This window comes from Heterocephalus glaber, unplaced genomic scaffold, assembly GCF_053883595.1.
Source record: "Heterocephalus glaber isolate CG9 unplaced genomic scaffold, H.glaber_assembly_v1.0 deba00001689, whole genome shotgun sequence".
Classification (NCBI taxonomy): Eukaryota; Metazoa; Chordata; class Mammalia; order Rodentia; family Bathyergidae; genus Heterocephalus; species Heterocephalus glaber.
Genome location: NW_028258414.1, coordinates 4346257 through 4362924, shown reverse-complemented (window position 1 = coordinate 4362924; position 16668 = coordinate 4346257). Strand labels below are relative to the sequence as shown.

At 45.7% G+C, this 16668-nt stretch overlaps 1 protein-coding gene and 1 long non-coding RNA gene across 2 annotated transcripts in view; both read left to right on the top strand.

Moving 5' to 3' along the window:
• Positions 1-16668, top strand: part of Rora (RAR related orphan receptor A) — a 674381-nt gene that overhangs the window by 38616 nt on the left and 619097 nt on the right. The window lies entirely within an intron of this gene.
• The window catches only part of LOC147821825 (uncharacterized), a 107708-nt gene that overhangs the window by 38169 nt on the left and 52871 nt on the right, over positions 1-16668 (top strand). The window contains exon 2 of the long non-coding RNA XR_015446506.1: positions 137-16668. This exon is cut by the window's right edge and continues 52871 nt beyond it. This is a non-coding gene — a long non-coding RNA (uncharacterized LOC147821825). The remainder of the gene's footprint in view (positions 1-136) is intronic.

The following is a 16668-nucleotide window of genomic DNA, read 5'->3' as shown; positions in this document are numbered from 1 at the left end:
TCTGCTCTCAGAGGAAGCACAGAAGTGGTGGGCTACCTCTGTCACTTGCTTCTCCCCATCGTGAACCTCATGCTTTGAAAGACTTTGATCATCCAACTCTATTTATTCACGATTATTTCCCACGTTTTCTGTTCAGACAGTGTGAAATAGGACTGGCAAAACAAGCAGCAGACATGATTGCAGCCAAGACACTGGTCAGCCCGCACTGCTGGGGAGAAGGCAAGCACCCCTTTTCTGCAGAATGTTTGAAGTACTCTATACAGCTGCACAGATCTCATTAGTACCCGGGTCCCTGGATTGGGCCACTGCTGCCCTCTGATCAAACCCAGCTTTCTTTCTCACTGCCTGTTGTTATAAATAAAGTTTTATTGGAAACAACTGCCCCCATTTCTTTTCACACATTGCCTGGAGTTGCAGAGGGGAGCAGCTCCCACAGAGACCAGGGGGCCTGCAGAATCTCGAGTATCTGCTTTCTGGCCTTCTGTAGAAATAGTTTCCCATCCCTTTTCCAGACGAGAGGAAGATGATCCTCAGGTGCTTAGGGTGGAGAATCTCTTCAAAGCATAGGCAGCCCAGTGTGTGTGGGGGCTGGCTATAGGATATTTGGGTGGGGGAGCCATGGGGAATATCTAAGATGCTGAAAGAAAAGGCATGGGGAGAAAGGTATCACTTTGTGGGGAAAGAAAGATGATCCTATAGGTCTGAGGCAAAGACTTCATGGGTGTGACAGGTCAGTTTGATTAATTGCCAACTTGATTGGCTTGGGAGCCACCCAGGGGATTAGCACAGCATACTTCTCCATGTGTCTGGGTGGACTGTGGAGGTGTGGCCTCAGCTCTACTGTCTGGTCTCTGGCTCCTTCTCCCTGGTGCTGTTCTTCTGCTCTGCTTCCTGCCTACCACAAACCAAGCGTCTCTGCTCCACCACACCCTGCCACCATGGTGTTCCTGCCTTGGAGCCAGCTAACCATGAACTGAAAACCCTGAAACCATGAGCCAGATGAAACTTCCCCTTCTTGAAGTGATGGGTGTTGGATATTATGTCCTGCAAAGAAAGCTGACTAATTCAAGGTTTATGCTGGGGAGCTGATGTCGGGAGACTTGCTTTAAATTCCTGCCTGAAGCCTAGCGGGAGAGAAGCAGAAACACTAACAGGGCGGCACATCAGGCAGCTCTGTCTTCTCCTTCCCTCATGAAATGTCCTCCAGAGTCCCTAGGGTGCTTCCGGGGAAGCAACCAGATAAAAACCACAGCTCCTGCCAACAGTGCTGGCTTGTAAAGTTTTTTCCCTTCCTTTTCATGCCTGTGGTGATAAACATATGCTTTGAAGCATGAGATTTGATTATCCTGTCTTAGCGCTTATAAATACAAATGTGATTAATGGTCATAAGAGATAAGTTGACAGTGTAAGACTAATTCTCAGCAAAGCAGCCCTGCACAGTGCCCAGGAGGGAGGCGGCTGCTCCAGGCAGAGGCCTCATGGGTCGGGGTAAACTACACTCCCATCCCTTCCTCCGACTCCTGTTTCCCCAAAGATCTCCTGCCCGCCCTTCAGAGGCGCTTCCTCCTTGACAATTAAAATTGGTGGATTTTCCCCTGGAGAGCTACCTGAGGTAAGTATCCCAGTCTCTTTGTCAGGCCATTAATAGTCTGGAACTCTGCAGAAAGGCACTTGGCCACTGTCACTGTTCCCCACTTGGGCCTGTCGGATCACCCACAGATGTTGGGGACAACATAGCCTAAATGTGGACAGTTTGTATTTTAGTAGTGATGGGGATATGCACTCTCTCCTTCTGTCATTTTGCGTTAAGAACCTGCCACTAATAAAACTAATTAATAACTGCTGGCTCGATGTGGAATCATTGGACTTCTTAAAGCTGGCAGCCTGCCACTGCTGCTTTTGAAAGAAGCACTTCATCTTTGTCAGGGACAGGATGAATATTTCTCCACACTTCTAATTGGACAAAGTGCCTTTCAAACTCGCTGGCATTTCAGAGAGAACAGATAAGTAGACTGTGTGCTGTCCTGACACAATCACCTCTCAGGCGTCTCTCAGGGTGAGAGCCTGTCCTGAGGGAAGCCAGTAGGACTCTGAGCTTCCTCTCCTTTAGTGACCTCTGACCTCCTCCGTGACCTCTGACCCCAGAAGGAGGGAGCTCAAGGGCCAAGGAGTGCATAGGAGCTCAGCACACTCACAGCTTCCTGTGTTTGGGGATCCACACAGTGGATCGGAGGGAGGGGACACCCAGTGATAAACATATTTTTTGGGCCCCTCCCCAGTCCTTCTGAGTCAGAATCTGTAGGTGGCAGTCTAAGCATCTGGATTTTATTTTGTTTTATTTTTGTAGTACTAGGATTTGAACCCAGACCTTCACAGGAAGCTTACACCCAGGTGTTTTGTTCTTTGTTTGTTTTGTTTTGTTTTTGAAATAGGGCCTCACTAAGTCACTCAGTTGCCCAGGCTGAGTTCAATCTTGGAATCCTTCTGCCTCAGCCTCCCAGAGTGCTGGGATTACAGGTGTGTGTACTACCACACCCAGCTGGTATCTAGATTTTTAACAAGCTTCCCAACTGCTTCTGGTGTAACTGGGGTTGGAAGACCACTGGGATCATCCCGCAGCCTCATCTTCTGGTACAGAATAATGAATTTTATTCTTCAGTCCCTCCGCCAACACACGATTATGGAGAACTTGGGCTTTCAGGATGCTGGGCTGGGCAATATGTCACAGGCAGATTTTGCAGCCTAGTTAAAGACACAGTACATGCAAATGTGAAAATTTAAGCGCTAAGAGTTAAATAATTAAATTCAACAAACAAATTGTGCTCTGCAGGCCATTCATAAATGTGCAATTCTCTATCTGCTAGGAGGGGCCAGCAACATAGAGACTAGTCATTTTAAATACCAAGTAATGCAGTTATTTTCTCTGGGGAGGTTAAACAATGTGGCTTTGGAGCTGGGCAGTGTGGGATGTGTAGGAGTTTACAAGTGGAAGAGAGTGTAGCATTCCAGGGAAGAGGAGCAGTAGCAATACAGATCTTGGTCCAAATACTTCCAGGAGCTCATGTGGTAAGAGATGGGACAGACCACCTCCTCCTGATGAAGAACTGAGACTGAGCTGAGCCTGAGATGCAGATTGGAGTGGCGTGGAGTTAGGGAAATCAGTGAGGTCCTTGTCATCACCAGACAAGAAGAGATGACAAAGTTTGGGACTTGAGTCCATCTGCAGAAAGGGGAGGAGTGAGAGGATGGCTTATTTCAGTGGCTGATTAATAGTGTGGTCAGTAGCTGGCCAGCAGCAGAAGGTTTTTAAGTGCATGTGGAGCCATGAGAAGAAGGCAGCAGTTGACAAGCTAAAGTTTCTAGTTTGGAGGAGTAGCGGGATAGTGATGGAATAGCCAAAAGTTCAGGACCCACCGTAGGGCTTTGTGAATATCAAGGGCAGTCGAGGACAAGCACTCCAATCAGAGGCTGCAGAGATGAGTTTCTGATGAGACCATTCTGGGAAGATTTCAAGACTAGAGTACAGTGGGTGTCACTAGAGCTCCTGCTGGTATGCCTGCTTAAATTCATTTCCCGTCCCCCTCATTAAGCATTCATGCTCACAGAGGAGGAAAAAAGAGATTGGATCAACAGGTCTGGAGGCTAAATATCATTTAGTTTGCTACAGAGGCTCAGTGAGATCAGAATGTCAGCAGATAATCACTTCATGCTTCATCAGTATGCTGAGGCTTCGTTCACTGAGAGTCGCCACCAGACCTACAGGCTCGCAAAGGATCCACAGAATGGCTTTGCAGTGTGGTTCAGTAGTCTTAGGGAATGCCATGCCTTCCACACATCTGCTGTCTTAGTAAGTTCCTGGGTGAAGGACTCAGAGTATGGGAAGAGCAGTCTTCTGTGGTTCGGCAGACCTTTCTTGTGCAGCTGACTGCATGCCAAGTACTCTCCCAGGGGCTAAGGATGCACAGTGGAGAAAGCAAAGTTACTGTGATCACAGTGCCCCCAGTACAGTCAGGTAGATGGATGTGTATAGAGATAATTAAAAGCAAGTGCATTAAAGCAGACTCACATCCCAGGTACATACGTACCACAGAGCAGGAAGTGATTGCTTTTGTGGAGGAGCAGACTTGTCTAAGGGGTGTCCAGGGGAGGCTTCTTGGAGGTGACCTGATGCATAAAGTCCCAGGAGATGACTGGACCTGTTCCCAGCCTGAGCAGGAGGGGAAAGGCAGTCTCAGGGAAGAGCACAGGGAGGTGTGAACAGCTTTTGCGTCCTAGTGTTGAGCCTGCCTGGGTAGTGTGCTGGGCTGCATGCTGTGGAGAGAGGGAAATGTGGATGCAAACACAGCTTGCCTGTTTCCACTTACAGGGTGGGGAGATGGGCAGAGTGGGCCAGTGCAGCAGGACACGTGTGCCTCGTCCATGGGAAGCAGGTGCCTTGCCATTGGGAGTTCTGAGCACATGGAAGTGGGCTTCAGCACGGATGCTCAGAGAGACGTTTCCACCCCAGGTGAGGAGAGGGTCCTTGTAGTAGGCCTCTGGGAGCATCAGGACCCTAAGATGGACAGGGCTGGACAAGGCCCGATTCAGTTGCAACAGGGACGGGTGTGAAAGGAGCCTGGAGTGCTGAGTATGACTCTTTCCTTTACTTGGCAGAAATTTTTTTTATTGAGCATTTATTTTGTGACAAAACCCAGCCCTAGGTGCTCTTTGCTGTCATAAAGCTTCTCCCTGCTCTCTTCCATTAAAATTTTACCATTGTTTCAAAGATAGGAATACAAACAATCAGAATAAAGGAGGACAAGGGGGCTTCTGAGTTCTGCTTTTGAAAAAAAGAGGAATAAGTGAATGATTCTAAGGAGGGGCCGAGAGGAAGAAAAGCCCTCTGCTCCCTCTCCTACCTGTCTACAAGCCACTTCTTTTTAGATTTTGAAATAATTTTAGACAGGCATAGCAGTTGAGTAGCTGCCTCAAGTTGCTCCCACATATGCCTCACCCAGCTTCCCAAAGCTAACATCCCCCTGTAACCATAGGTATGGTCATCAAAACTCAGAAAGTAATCTTGTCACAAAGCTGCTGTGTGAACTAGACTTTGTTGATTTCCACCCAGCCTTCCACAATGGCCTTTTTCTGTTCCAGAGCCCAGCCCAGGAGTCCGCATTACACTCAGCTGTCTTGTCTGCTTCGTCTCCTCTGACCCGTGACAGCTCGTTGGCTTTCCTTGCTTTTTCTTGATCTAGGCCCTTGTAAAGAACACTAGCCAGGAATCTTAGAGAAGCTCTCCCGTTCTCTGGCATTCTCTCTCAGTTAAGTGAAGGCCATGAATTTTTGAAAGAATGCTGCAAAGGTGTGAAGTGAGGGCCTTTGGTCACACATCGTATCGGTGCATCATGTTATGGCATTGATCTGTCCTATTCCTGGTATAGGAGCCTCCATCTTCTGGTTAAGTTGGCACCTGACAGACTTTGGCACTACAGAGTCTCTGCTTTTCCTTTTATAATCAGTGAAAGGTGCTGAGGCTAGGAAAATATCCTGTTCTCCCTTAAACTTGTGCAGGGGCCACTTTTTTGGCCTATGCCTGGCTCTGTGACCCACCTGCTCCCAGGAGCAGAGCTGCTGTTTTCCTTCAGTGCCATCTTCTGTCTTCCTGAAGTTGGCTCCAGGGAATAAACACACACACCACCCCGTGAATGTTCCCAGAGTGACAGTGGCATGCACCAAGCATTTCTTTTATTTATATAGAGAGGAAATGGTGCTCAGGGCTGGCAATGTGGCCAAACACGTATTTCCCAGTGAGCATCTGGACTGCTTTGGTCTGGTATCATGGAGACAGTTTGAGCTAGAGGAAGACCCAAGCACCGCTCTGTTCCTGACCTTACTGAGCTGTGTGGCTTCAGGCAAAGAACTTGAGTTATCTGGGTCTCAGTTTCCCTCAAGTGGACAAGGTTCAATTATCAATTCCTGGGGTGGCTTTCTGCTCCAATGCTATGTGATTCTGCGGTGATTTTTCCTGTGGGCTATAAGACTGTGCCTCTAATGAGGAAAATGGAATTATAATAGGATAAAGAAAACAGATATGAAGAGTGCCTGGGTGTTTCATGACCTTGGAGTCTTTGATAATTGAGACATCTGATAGTGTGATTTGAAATCAGTCTAATGAATGAGAAATAAATTAGTATCTTCAAAGTCTAACAAAAGGATACACATCCAATTATATCGGATGGTTGTAAGGATGGACAAGCTCTTTATGCTTCAAGTCCTTCCTTCTCTGTGGCTTTTCATAAGATTAGATTGCTTTTCGTCACCCAAGCTCAGATTTTCATTGGAGTGCTTCTGGTATTTCCCTCATTGGGAGTATGCAGACATCACTACCAAGTTAGATTCCAGGCAACATCTTAATTCTTACCCCGTGGCCACATCCTTTAAGCCCAACATGGAAATGACTGACTTTACCCATTTCTTTGCCAGAACTAATCCTAAACATACAAATCCGTTCTCTGCTCGCCTAATGAAAATATTTCTTCTTTGCTGATGGGCCTGTCACTTAAACGGTGGCAACAAAGCCTGATTGATTTTGGAGCAATGAATTTTCAACCTTCTTTGATGCTGCATAAGCATTCCAGATTGTCACATTTGTCCCCTTTCTCCACAGTCCTTTTCTGCTAATTGACTCTTTTTCGTGTTAGTATGCTTTTTGCCTTGTGAGTTTTTAACCTTAGTTTAATTTATCATTTGAAATCCTTCCCTGTACCATTTGCAATTTGTATCATTTCAGAAGGAAGAAAGGAGCTAAAGGTTTTTGCAGGTGATAGGTTTTCAGGAGAGGGCTCTAAGTGACCTACCCTTCATTCCTAATCAAAGCAAGAGTAACTCATCATCACTTGGACACATATGCTAGGTCACTAGCTGGTCTGAAAGCAAATGGCATGCCACCACTCCCTTGGGATTTTATCTAATTCTAGTGATCGTCCTATGTGCATGTCTCTAAGATGACTAGAGTTGTGTGGAGTTTTAGAGTTTACCACGTGACAGGCACAGAACCATCATAGTGACAGTGTCTGCACCCTGCCTCCAGGCTCCCATGGTCTAATAAGGGAGATGGTAAAAGCACAGACTTTTCAGCAGAATATCCCACATGCTGTCTTAGGCCAGCATGCAGGGTACAGAGGGGAAGCAGAGCAAGAGGCTTCTTACCTGCCCCAGAAAGGCAGAATTCAAGGAGAGTTTTTGGGAGGAGGTGTTGCCCACAGTGAGCTGTAGACTAAGACATTGCCAGGAAGAAAACTGGGAGAAGGATGAGAACACTGGGGTTGTGGGTTATGAGCACTGAGCCAGGTAGGATGCCGCGTAGTTTAATTATCCTGGTATTAAGTCTCATAAAAGACGTTAGAAGGACATGGCGTCTGAATTCATGGAAGATGCTGCCCTTCTGGAATGAGAAATAAGAGGTGAGAAGGTGGAGAAAGGATGTTCCTCGATCATCAGAACGTCCACACCAAAACTTAGCTGAACACTGGTATGACTTGTCCCTACCTATCTTTTACCCATGTTTACTGCAATAATTGTTGCTTTACAGCCTTCCTATCTTACTGTCTTGGTTATTATTACTTTTTATGTGTAAGTAGGAGCAGGGGAGGTAAAGATGGTCACTCAAGGGTCTTTATGGCTGTGTCCATTTATGAACTCTAGAGTCTCTTACACATTCAGAATTGTTAAAGCCCTTTAACCAATCCATTTGTCCGTTTGCCACCATGCATTAATTATCATCATCATCGTTGTTGTTGTTATGGTGGTGGTACTGGGGATTGAATCACATTGAGCTACTTCCTCAGCCCTTTAATTTTTTATTTTGAGACAGGGGCTCATTAAGTTGCCCAGGCTGGACTCAAACATGCTATCCTCCTGCCTCAGCCTCCTAGACTGCTGGGATTACAAGCATGGCCCCCCATGCCAGGCTGCATTTGCCACACATGTATTGAATGTTTATTGCGTGTCAGGCATTATGCTAAATCACTCACTGGTTGTCAAACTTTTTGGTCTCAGGACCCCTTTAAGTTCTCAAAAATTACTTAGGATCTTAAAGAGCTTTTATTTATTGATATTTGCCATCTTAGAACTGAAAATGGAGAAAAAATTTAAAATATGTTTATTTTAAAATAATAAACCCATTACATCCTAGCATAAATAACATATTGTAATGAAAAAAATAACTATTTTCCAAAACAAAAACAGTTTAGAAGAGTAGCATTCTTTTTTATCTTTGCAAACCTCTTTTATGTGTGGCTTAATAGAAGACAGCTGGATCCGCAACTTGCATTCTGCATTCAATCTGTTGTGATATCACACATCGTGCTGCCTCTGGGAAACTCTCCTTCGTGTGATGGTTATTATTATGAAAATAGTTTTGACCTCATGGGTTCCCTTAAAGAGTCTTGGGGGCTCATGGACTGTGCTTGTGGGACATGCTGTGCTAACTGATGCCCTGTTCTGTGGAGATGCCATGCAAACCCCCAGGGAAGCGGTGCCATGGCCTGGTGACCTGTGGTATGTGTGACACTCCCCCAGATTAGTCCGGGAATAATTCACGTGACTTGGTTTATTTAGGTTTGAGTCCACATAAGAAAAGAAATTGCCTGTGTTTAGGTTTTCCTTGTACCAAAGGAAAAAGGATATAGATGTGGAAGGGTCAAGTGAAAACATTAAAGGACAGGTTGTATTTACCCAAGTGTTTTCATTCCATCCAAAGATATTTCAAAAGCAGTGGAATCTCAGTAGTCACTCATTCTAGCGCTGTGCCGTTGGAGAGATGCTTCCCTCTCTCTCATAGGTGTCTCTTGGTGGGTTTTATTTTTCACTTGCCTGCAAAGATTGTTTTCTGTCTTAATTTTAGTGAATTTGTGAGCTGCTTTTTCCTGTTGTTAAATGTTATCATCTTATAATTTCTGCATATAGAATATCTTTTATCTTTAAGCAGCATTTTGGAGCAATGGTATATTTTAGAGTTAAATTAATCAAAATATCAAAAAGCTTTCCCTCTGATATTTGAGGAACATTTTAATAGACCCAGGACTACCAGTATTTCCCAATATCTGTGACACAAATGGGGATGAGTATTCTAGATAGAATTGATGTGTTTATCTGTTCTCTGCAGTGCATAAGATAGAATTTGATTGCCTTCAGATTATATTTTGCAATATCGAGGGCAATGTATTTAAAATGTTTTAAGAGTTACCTGGGAGAAAAGGGATGAAAGACTTTTAATTTCCTTGGATGCCAATAATTCAACATGAGCATTTTCCTTGCCTTCTGTTGGTTGGTTTGGGATTTTTCTTGGCCTGGGATTCAGTGTTTTGTGTCACTTTTGGAAATTTGGGATGTATCTAGCTTTTAAAGTAATAACCCAGGTGGGTTAACCCAGCAGTAACCCAGTTGAGGGGATTTAGAGTCAAAAGATTTTGAAAAACATAGATTTGTTCATTGCTCTATTTTTTTAAAAAAATACCGTTAACAGAGAAGCAGAGTATTTTGGAAGAATCCCTCCCCCCCCAATTCTTTTTATTTTTTCCTTATTCCACTCACTTTTTCCTTTTTTTCTCGTCATCATTGTTTTTCTTTTTTAAATCTTTATGCCAGCCCCCTCCCCTGCGCAGTTTTGCAACACTGAAATACCCACCGAAACGTGAAAACCTTTGAGGGATGGGATGGGTCTTGGTGCTGACAGCAGTATTTTTCACATAGTTGTGAACATGTGTGCAACCACAGATTGGTCTTGGGTTCACTGATTTGTAGTAATAATGCAATGATTCATAAGTTCCCCTTTCAAAACAAAATCTGGTGTGTGTAGACTGCACAGATTACAAACATATTCCAAGATGTAAAACATCTGGGGTGAAAAACCTATGTCTATCAGTGGTTTTCAAAACAGATTTCTGGAACCCTATTTCCCACTTACTTGCTTTTCTGATTGCCTTCTTTTCGAATTCTTCTTGTGCTCACTTGGGTTCTCCAACCCTGATTCTCAGCCTCAAGACCTCCTCTTCCATGCTGGAGGTAGCCTTGTTTGTGGATGCTGAGAAGTTCTAGATATGACGACAGAACTCCTCCCCTCAGTTCATGGAAGGCCAGTTGCAAACATGGAAGCCCCTGTAGGGATTATGCCTTTGCTATCTTAAATCTCCACATACCCACATTCACCTGAGACCAACCAACCTTGTCCCTTTCTTCTTTGCCAACCCCCCTCCCCCACATGTGTCTCCCACCTCACATTCAATAATGTGGGGTGACAAATGTTTCAGAGCTTGGTATCAAGTTAACAAGAGGTCAGGCATGACTATTCACATCAAAACCTCTGTAACTCTTCTCATAGTGTCTGAATGCCATCCATACTTTCAATAACAACAATACTAACAGCCATTTTTATTAAATGCTTACTGTGTACCAGACAATATGTTGGGTACTTAATATGCATCATCTCATTTAATTATTAGTTACACAACTTTATAAAGTAAGTACTATTCTTTTCCCATTTTACAGATGAAATGGTGGTTTGCTCAAGTTCACACTGCGTAGTGAGCCTGGTTCTAAGCAGTCAATACAAATACGGCATTTGTGCACACTGGTTTGCTGAGAGGCCTGGCGATCTCATGTGTAGCAGATGAAACCCACTCTGAAAACCAAGTGATCCCTGGGTCCTCTCCTTTAGGAGACTAGGCTGTTGTTTTAACCCATGTGAAACTCAGTGAGAGAAAGGCCACCCCTACTTTGGCAGAGCCCGTTACCTAAAGGGCAGTGGGCAGGGGGAACACCAACAGGTGACCATCTGCCATGAAAAGAATGTTTGAATGCATTGAAGAAACCTGACTGTGGCGGGTTGGACAGCATGTAGTATGAAAGCACTTGATCTGGTTACCTGGGAATATGTTTGAGACATGATAAAAGTTTCAGAATAAATAGGCATATGTATGTTCTATTTTTGTTAAAGGAGGAACCTGTGCATATGTTTGTGAGTATGTGTGTGAATTCGAGAAGTAGCATGATCATGGACATACCATACCATTGATGTTGGTGATCTTTGGGGGGCTTGGGGTTAGGGTGAGACAGGAGGAGACGTTTTTACGTGCTACATATATGCCGTTAATGTGTCACTATAATGATGCTATTTTCTTATGTGACCAAAAAATGAAAATTAAAGAAAAAAAGGCAGGCCTGACTCAGCAAGAAGCATGCACCTAGTGCTCACTAGCCTAGTGCTCCGTAGCCATGTAACCTGGCAAACACCTCATCCCCATGAGCCTTATTTTTTCCATCTTCAAAAGGAGAGAATGAGGCAGGGACTGCCCGAGTCTCCTTGGCCTTCCATTCGGTGACACCCTGGAGGTGCTGTGCTTGTCAGAGGCCTGTGCTCCTTGAGTCCTGGGCCAGGCAGCCAGCATACTCTCAGCTCAGACTTTTCAGGACCACGGACACAGCCCTCACAGCCTCTTCAGTTAGAGGTGCTATCCCAGCCCCCGGGAACTTTGGCTGGTGAGTTCTGAGTTCTGGGCATCCTGAGTTCTTATCTGGATCCTCAAAATAGCATTTCCAGGCAGCCAGAGCATATAGGTAGTACCTTTCCTTTTTCCATCTGTGTTTTGATGTCATTGATTGTACCCTAGTAAAGTCATAAGGATTTATTAAAAAATTACAGCAGTTAAGAATGGGGGCTTTATGGCAGGCAGATTTTTCAAACTCTGGCTGTGCTAGCTGTGGGCAAGTTATTTAACCTCCCTGAATTCAGTTTTCTCGTCTAGCACACAGTGATGATATCGCCTGGGTGAGGGCTGCAGTGAAGATCAGATATGGAGACAGGGGAGGCTTCAGGCCCTGGAGCATAGTAAGTGGTCAGAAAACACTAGCTGTTAATCGGGGAACAGATCCCAGGGAACAGGTGCCTGGTTGAAACATGCAGTTGGGTGGTAGAGCCTCCAGGGGGGCTGGGAAGGTGGACTCAGCCTCAGGAGGCACTGGCTGCATTTCAGGTGTGTGAGCTGTTGACACAGTGACAAATGCAAATGGGAAAACATTTTGTCAGAGTTAGAGACGGAAGGTTTTGATCATAGCAATTAATAGACTCATTCCCGAGGACCACTTGTGCATTGTTAATTCTGGATCGTGTTTTGTGTACGTGCCTTCTCCCTCTCCCCCTCCTTTTCCTCCTCCTTGCCAGTGGCGTCAGCTGCCTGAGAGGGAGAAGCCTCTCCCTCTATTTCCAGGACAGTGGCTGCTCCTGGTTGCCAACAACAAATTAAACCTGCTAATCCCCATTAAGAATCTTCTATGGCTGGGGCCCTGGCTAAGGGCTGGGAGAGCAAATGTTAGGGTTCGTAAAGGGCTCACTGTCTGCAGCATGCGACTCAGCAGCAGCTCCCCAGGATTGAAGGCAACGAGTTGAGTGCCTGGGGCAGTGGGATGTGACAAATCCTAACAGAAGACACCAGGTCAGCATTCCCAGAGGAGGCCTCTGTGAGCCAGGCCCACGTGCACTTGAAGCTGCACAGTGAGCACACTAGGTAACATGGTCAGCAAACAGTATCGTGTCTGAGCAGAGCCGTGAGCAGGATGGAAATGCTTTCCAAACTTCCTGCCCGTGAAGGTCTCCTGGGAGAGTCTGCTAAAGGCACAGATTCTCAGCCCCTCGCCTATTGCTTCAGACTCAGTGTGCATAACAGAGTTCCGGAAGAGGGACCTGAACAGAGGACGTGGGCCAGTTTAACCAGAGCCTTGAGTGTCACTTGGTGCTTTGCCTTCAGTTGACTTCACATCCCAGAGCATCAGACAGTTTTCTTCTCAAGGAGCTATTTTTGTGCAGATCTGCAAGATTCCCACAGCAGATGCTGTTCAGGTGGCTCCAGGTCAGTGGCTCCTTCTGAGAGGCGAGGGTGGCTCATGGCCCATGAAGACCCGAGTAGGACTCCTGAAGCTATTTTAGGTGTTTTGAAAATTCTCATGGAAGGTGTGCACTTATCCTTTCTAAGGTTTTAGCCATTTTCCAGAGTGCCTTCTTTAGTCTGGAATGCATGGCCACACGGGCTTTGGAGATGGGTCTGAGCTTAGACTCCTCCTGGCACCTCCAGAGCAACATCCTGAGCAAGTTCCTGCACCGGTGCCATCTGTCTTCCTACTTTATAAAGTGAGGGTGAGAGCAGCACCCAGCTCTGAGGGCTGAGTGAGGATGCCAGTGCCTGCTGGAAACAAGGTGCTCCGAAAGTATTGATATTAAGCTTAAAAAATAATGATATGGCTTCACGCAGTTGGTTTAGGTAGCAATTCTCAGGAATAACGATAGTAAAAGAGGCTTGAAAGTGAAAACTCAGGAAGCTGTCTCAGAGGACCTGTTTGCATCCTGATTGTAAGGCAGAGAGCATGGATCTGCTTTTCCTTAGCTCCATTCCCCCCACCCTAGTCTGGGCTACGTGCTCCTTAGAGGATCCTCCCACTTAAGCCCTGCTCTGGAGCGTGATTTATCCTGGAAATAGTTCTAACAGAAAATAATAGAAAATTACTTGCCAGGAGAAGCATCAAATGAGCATGTGTATTTACTTTGGGTGCTTTCCCCCCCTGCACTGGGTTATATTGCCAAGGAGTTAAAAATAGCGGTGATAAGTACTCTGTGAATTGGTCTCTCTTGGGGTGGCAAGGGTCAACTAAAAGCAGAATGACTCCTCCGGGCCCCTGAGAAATCCACTACTTCTGCCTTGAACCCAGCTTCGACAGCCACCTTTTGCAGCTCTGCTGGTCCTACCCCTGCCATCATACACATCCCCAGAGTGTCCCTCCTGTCTGGTCAGCTCCTCAGACTTGTCTCTGCAGCCCCGGTCACACCAACTGGTTTTAGATGACCTCATGTTTTCAATATGCTATTTATAACCACTAATTTATGTTTTCATGATACTTCACGTAGCAGCTGGTCCCTGTGCCTCCGTACGAAAAAATAATGAAATACATGGTATTTATATGGGTGGCTATAGTGTTTGTCATTTTGCATATGGATTGCTGTTGTAGGAGGCATGTAAAATTGCAAAGGGTATTTTTTTTCTCTTAAAGATAAGCCCCCAGCATATTAAATATTCATCTGCTGTGGAAGAACACTATACCATGTTTTTGTCTCTTTCCCCCTTATTTTCTCATGGAAATATATTCAGATGTCTACAATATGTATTGTTCTCATAAAATGTTCCTCACTGCAACTGTTCCCCTGAGCAAAACTTAAAATCTTCATCAACAGCTGTTCCAAAATATGCTAATATGCATGCCCTTCATCCTGTAGAGTCACATCTAAATAACACCAGCAGAGCATGCTGGAAAGCTTGAACCTTGGCAGGCAGTGACTTCGAGCTGTGAGTGAGGAGTTGAGGATGGGTAGCCTGTGATACCTCTGCCCTTTGAAAAGAATTGCTACCTTCCTCCATGGCCTCATTTCCAGAGGTGCCACGCTGGGTCTCGTGTTATATTCTGTTGCATAGCTGAATTGAAGAGACCGAGATGGAGGGGAAACAAAGGTTTTCCTTCTAAAGTCAAGGCCGCCATAGGGCCACCTGGAGAAGCAGTGCACTGTAGGTTCTGTGCCCTCACTGGCCACTCTCCTGGGTAGAATTAGTCACATGGTGTAGCAGCTCTGTGGGAATTTAGAGGTGGAAAGAGAGCTCAGACCACACATCTGAGCAATTTGTTCTCCTCCAGTGGATTTACTTGCAGAGGGCCCCAGAATGTTGGTTCTCAAAGTCTTGGACCAGATGAGGATCAGCAGTAGCATCCTTGCTGGGGGTCTCTTGATATGCACATGCAGATCCCCACACAGCAGTCAGCTGCAGCCGGCCCTGACTTAGTGGTTAGAGCCACTGGCCCATGTAGTTCCCCTGGCTGGGGTCTCCTGCCCCTGCATGACAAGGACACCATCACCCACCCTCTCTGTGGCCAGGGTGGGCATAGGGCTGTGGTGGACACTGCAGAGCCACGAAGCTGCTTTCTGCCCCAGAAAATTGTGGCTGGTGCTCGAATACTTCTGATGACCACAGTGCCCGTAACCCAGCAGGTCCCTAAGTGCTGGTGCCTGTGAAAGGGGTAGGCTTCTGAGACAGATACCAGTTGTACCAGTTAATCTTAGTGATCAGCTTGACTGGGTTGAGACTCCTGGAGGAGTGATTGGATCATGGGGACACTGTACTCCTCAATGGATTAGTCCACTGATGTTCACAGCAGAGTGAGCAGTGAGGAAGTGGGGCTTGGCTAGATGAGGTGGGTTCCTGTGGGCATGCCTTTGGAGGGTGTATCTCTTAGTGCCACTCTTTCCCTGGGTGTCTGCTTCCTGGATGCCATGAATTGAGCAGCTTTGTTCCACCATGCCCTTCACCTGATTGCCTTGAAGTCAGCAACTATAGACTGAAACCTCTGAAACCATGAGCCAAAATTCACCCTCTCCTCCCTTAAGTTGTAGGTGTCAGGTACTTTGCCCCAGCAACAGGAAAGCTGACCAGGACACCTTTGTTGGTCACAAACTGAATGACCTGAACATGTTATGCCAAGTCTTATCACCTTCACCTATAAAATAGAGCTATTAATTCTAGTGAACAGGAATGTTAAAGAAGCGAAAAGTATTTGTGTTTAGTGGGCACCCAAGAAACATTCATTTTTTAAAAACTGAAGTGTGAAGATATGAAACTATAAAAAGATGTCTCTATGCACTGTCTGACCCCAGTAATAGTTCCTGTTGCTTCCACCAAAATTTGAACCAAATGTCTTTGCTTTACCTAAATAAGTATCAGTTCTATTTCTTACTCCTGCTAATGGCAGTACTTGTATATTGATGTAATAATGGCTCACCTATTTGGAGCACTTACCCTGTGTGAAGTGGTGACTTGAGGACTGCATATATTTTCTTTTTTATGTTTCCATGATTCTATGAGAAAAGTGTGGTAGGCAAAATAATGAGCCTCTGAAGGTATCCACATCCTAATCTCTAGGACCTATGAATATGTTACCTTATGTGGCAAGGTACTTTACACATGTGATTAAATTAGGAACTGGATAGATGATCCCAGATTAGCTGACTGAGCTGGCAGTGATCCCAGGTCTTTATAGGACTGTGGCAGGAGACTGTGAGAGAAGGTGATTTGGTGACGAAAGTGGAGGACAAGAGAAAGAGAAACAGGCAGACAGTTATCTAACCTGCTAACTTTGAAGGTGAAAGAAAGGGTCAATGTAAGCCACTAAGTGTGTCATAGTCTGTTACTGCAGCATTAAGAACGTAGGACCGGAGTCTTACGATTGCACCCATATGACAGATGTGGAAATGGGATCCTAAAGGCAAGGCAAGTCCCTGCTGTCACAAGGCTGGGAAGTTGCACACCCGGGAATCACATTCACCTCCAGTTCCAGAGCCCAGACAGAACTGACACTTCAGACACTTCCCTCCAGGAAGAGTAGGTGGCTGGAGTTGTGGGCTGCCTATGGGGTTGTCTTTTCAAGAGTACCAGTCCAACAGTGTTGGTAGCAAGGCCCACCCTAGGGTGCTTCCCAGGAGCATTGGAATATGGTCATGGAGTCAGATGAGCTGTTCTTTCTGGGTGCTGTGTGCCATTAATGATGTGCGCTGGCTGTCTTAGCTGAGGGGATTGTAAGGAAGGCAGTTCCTGA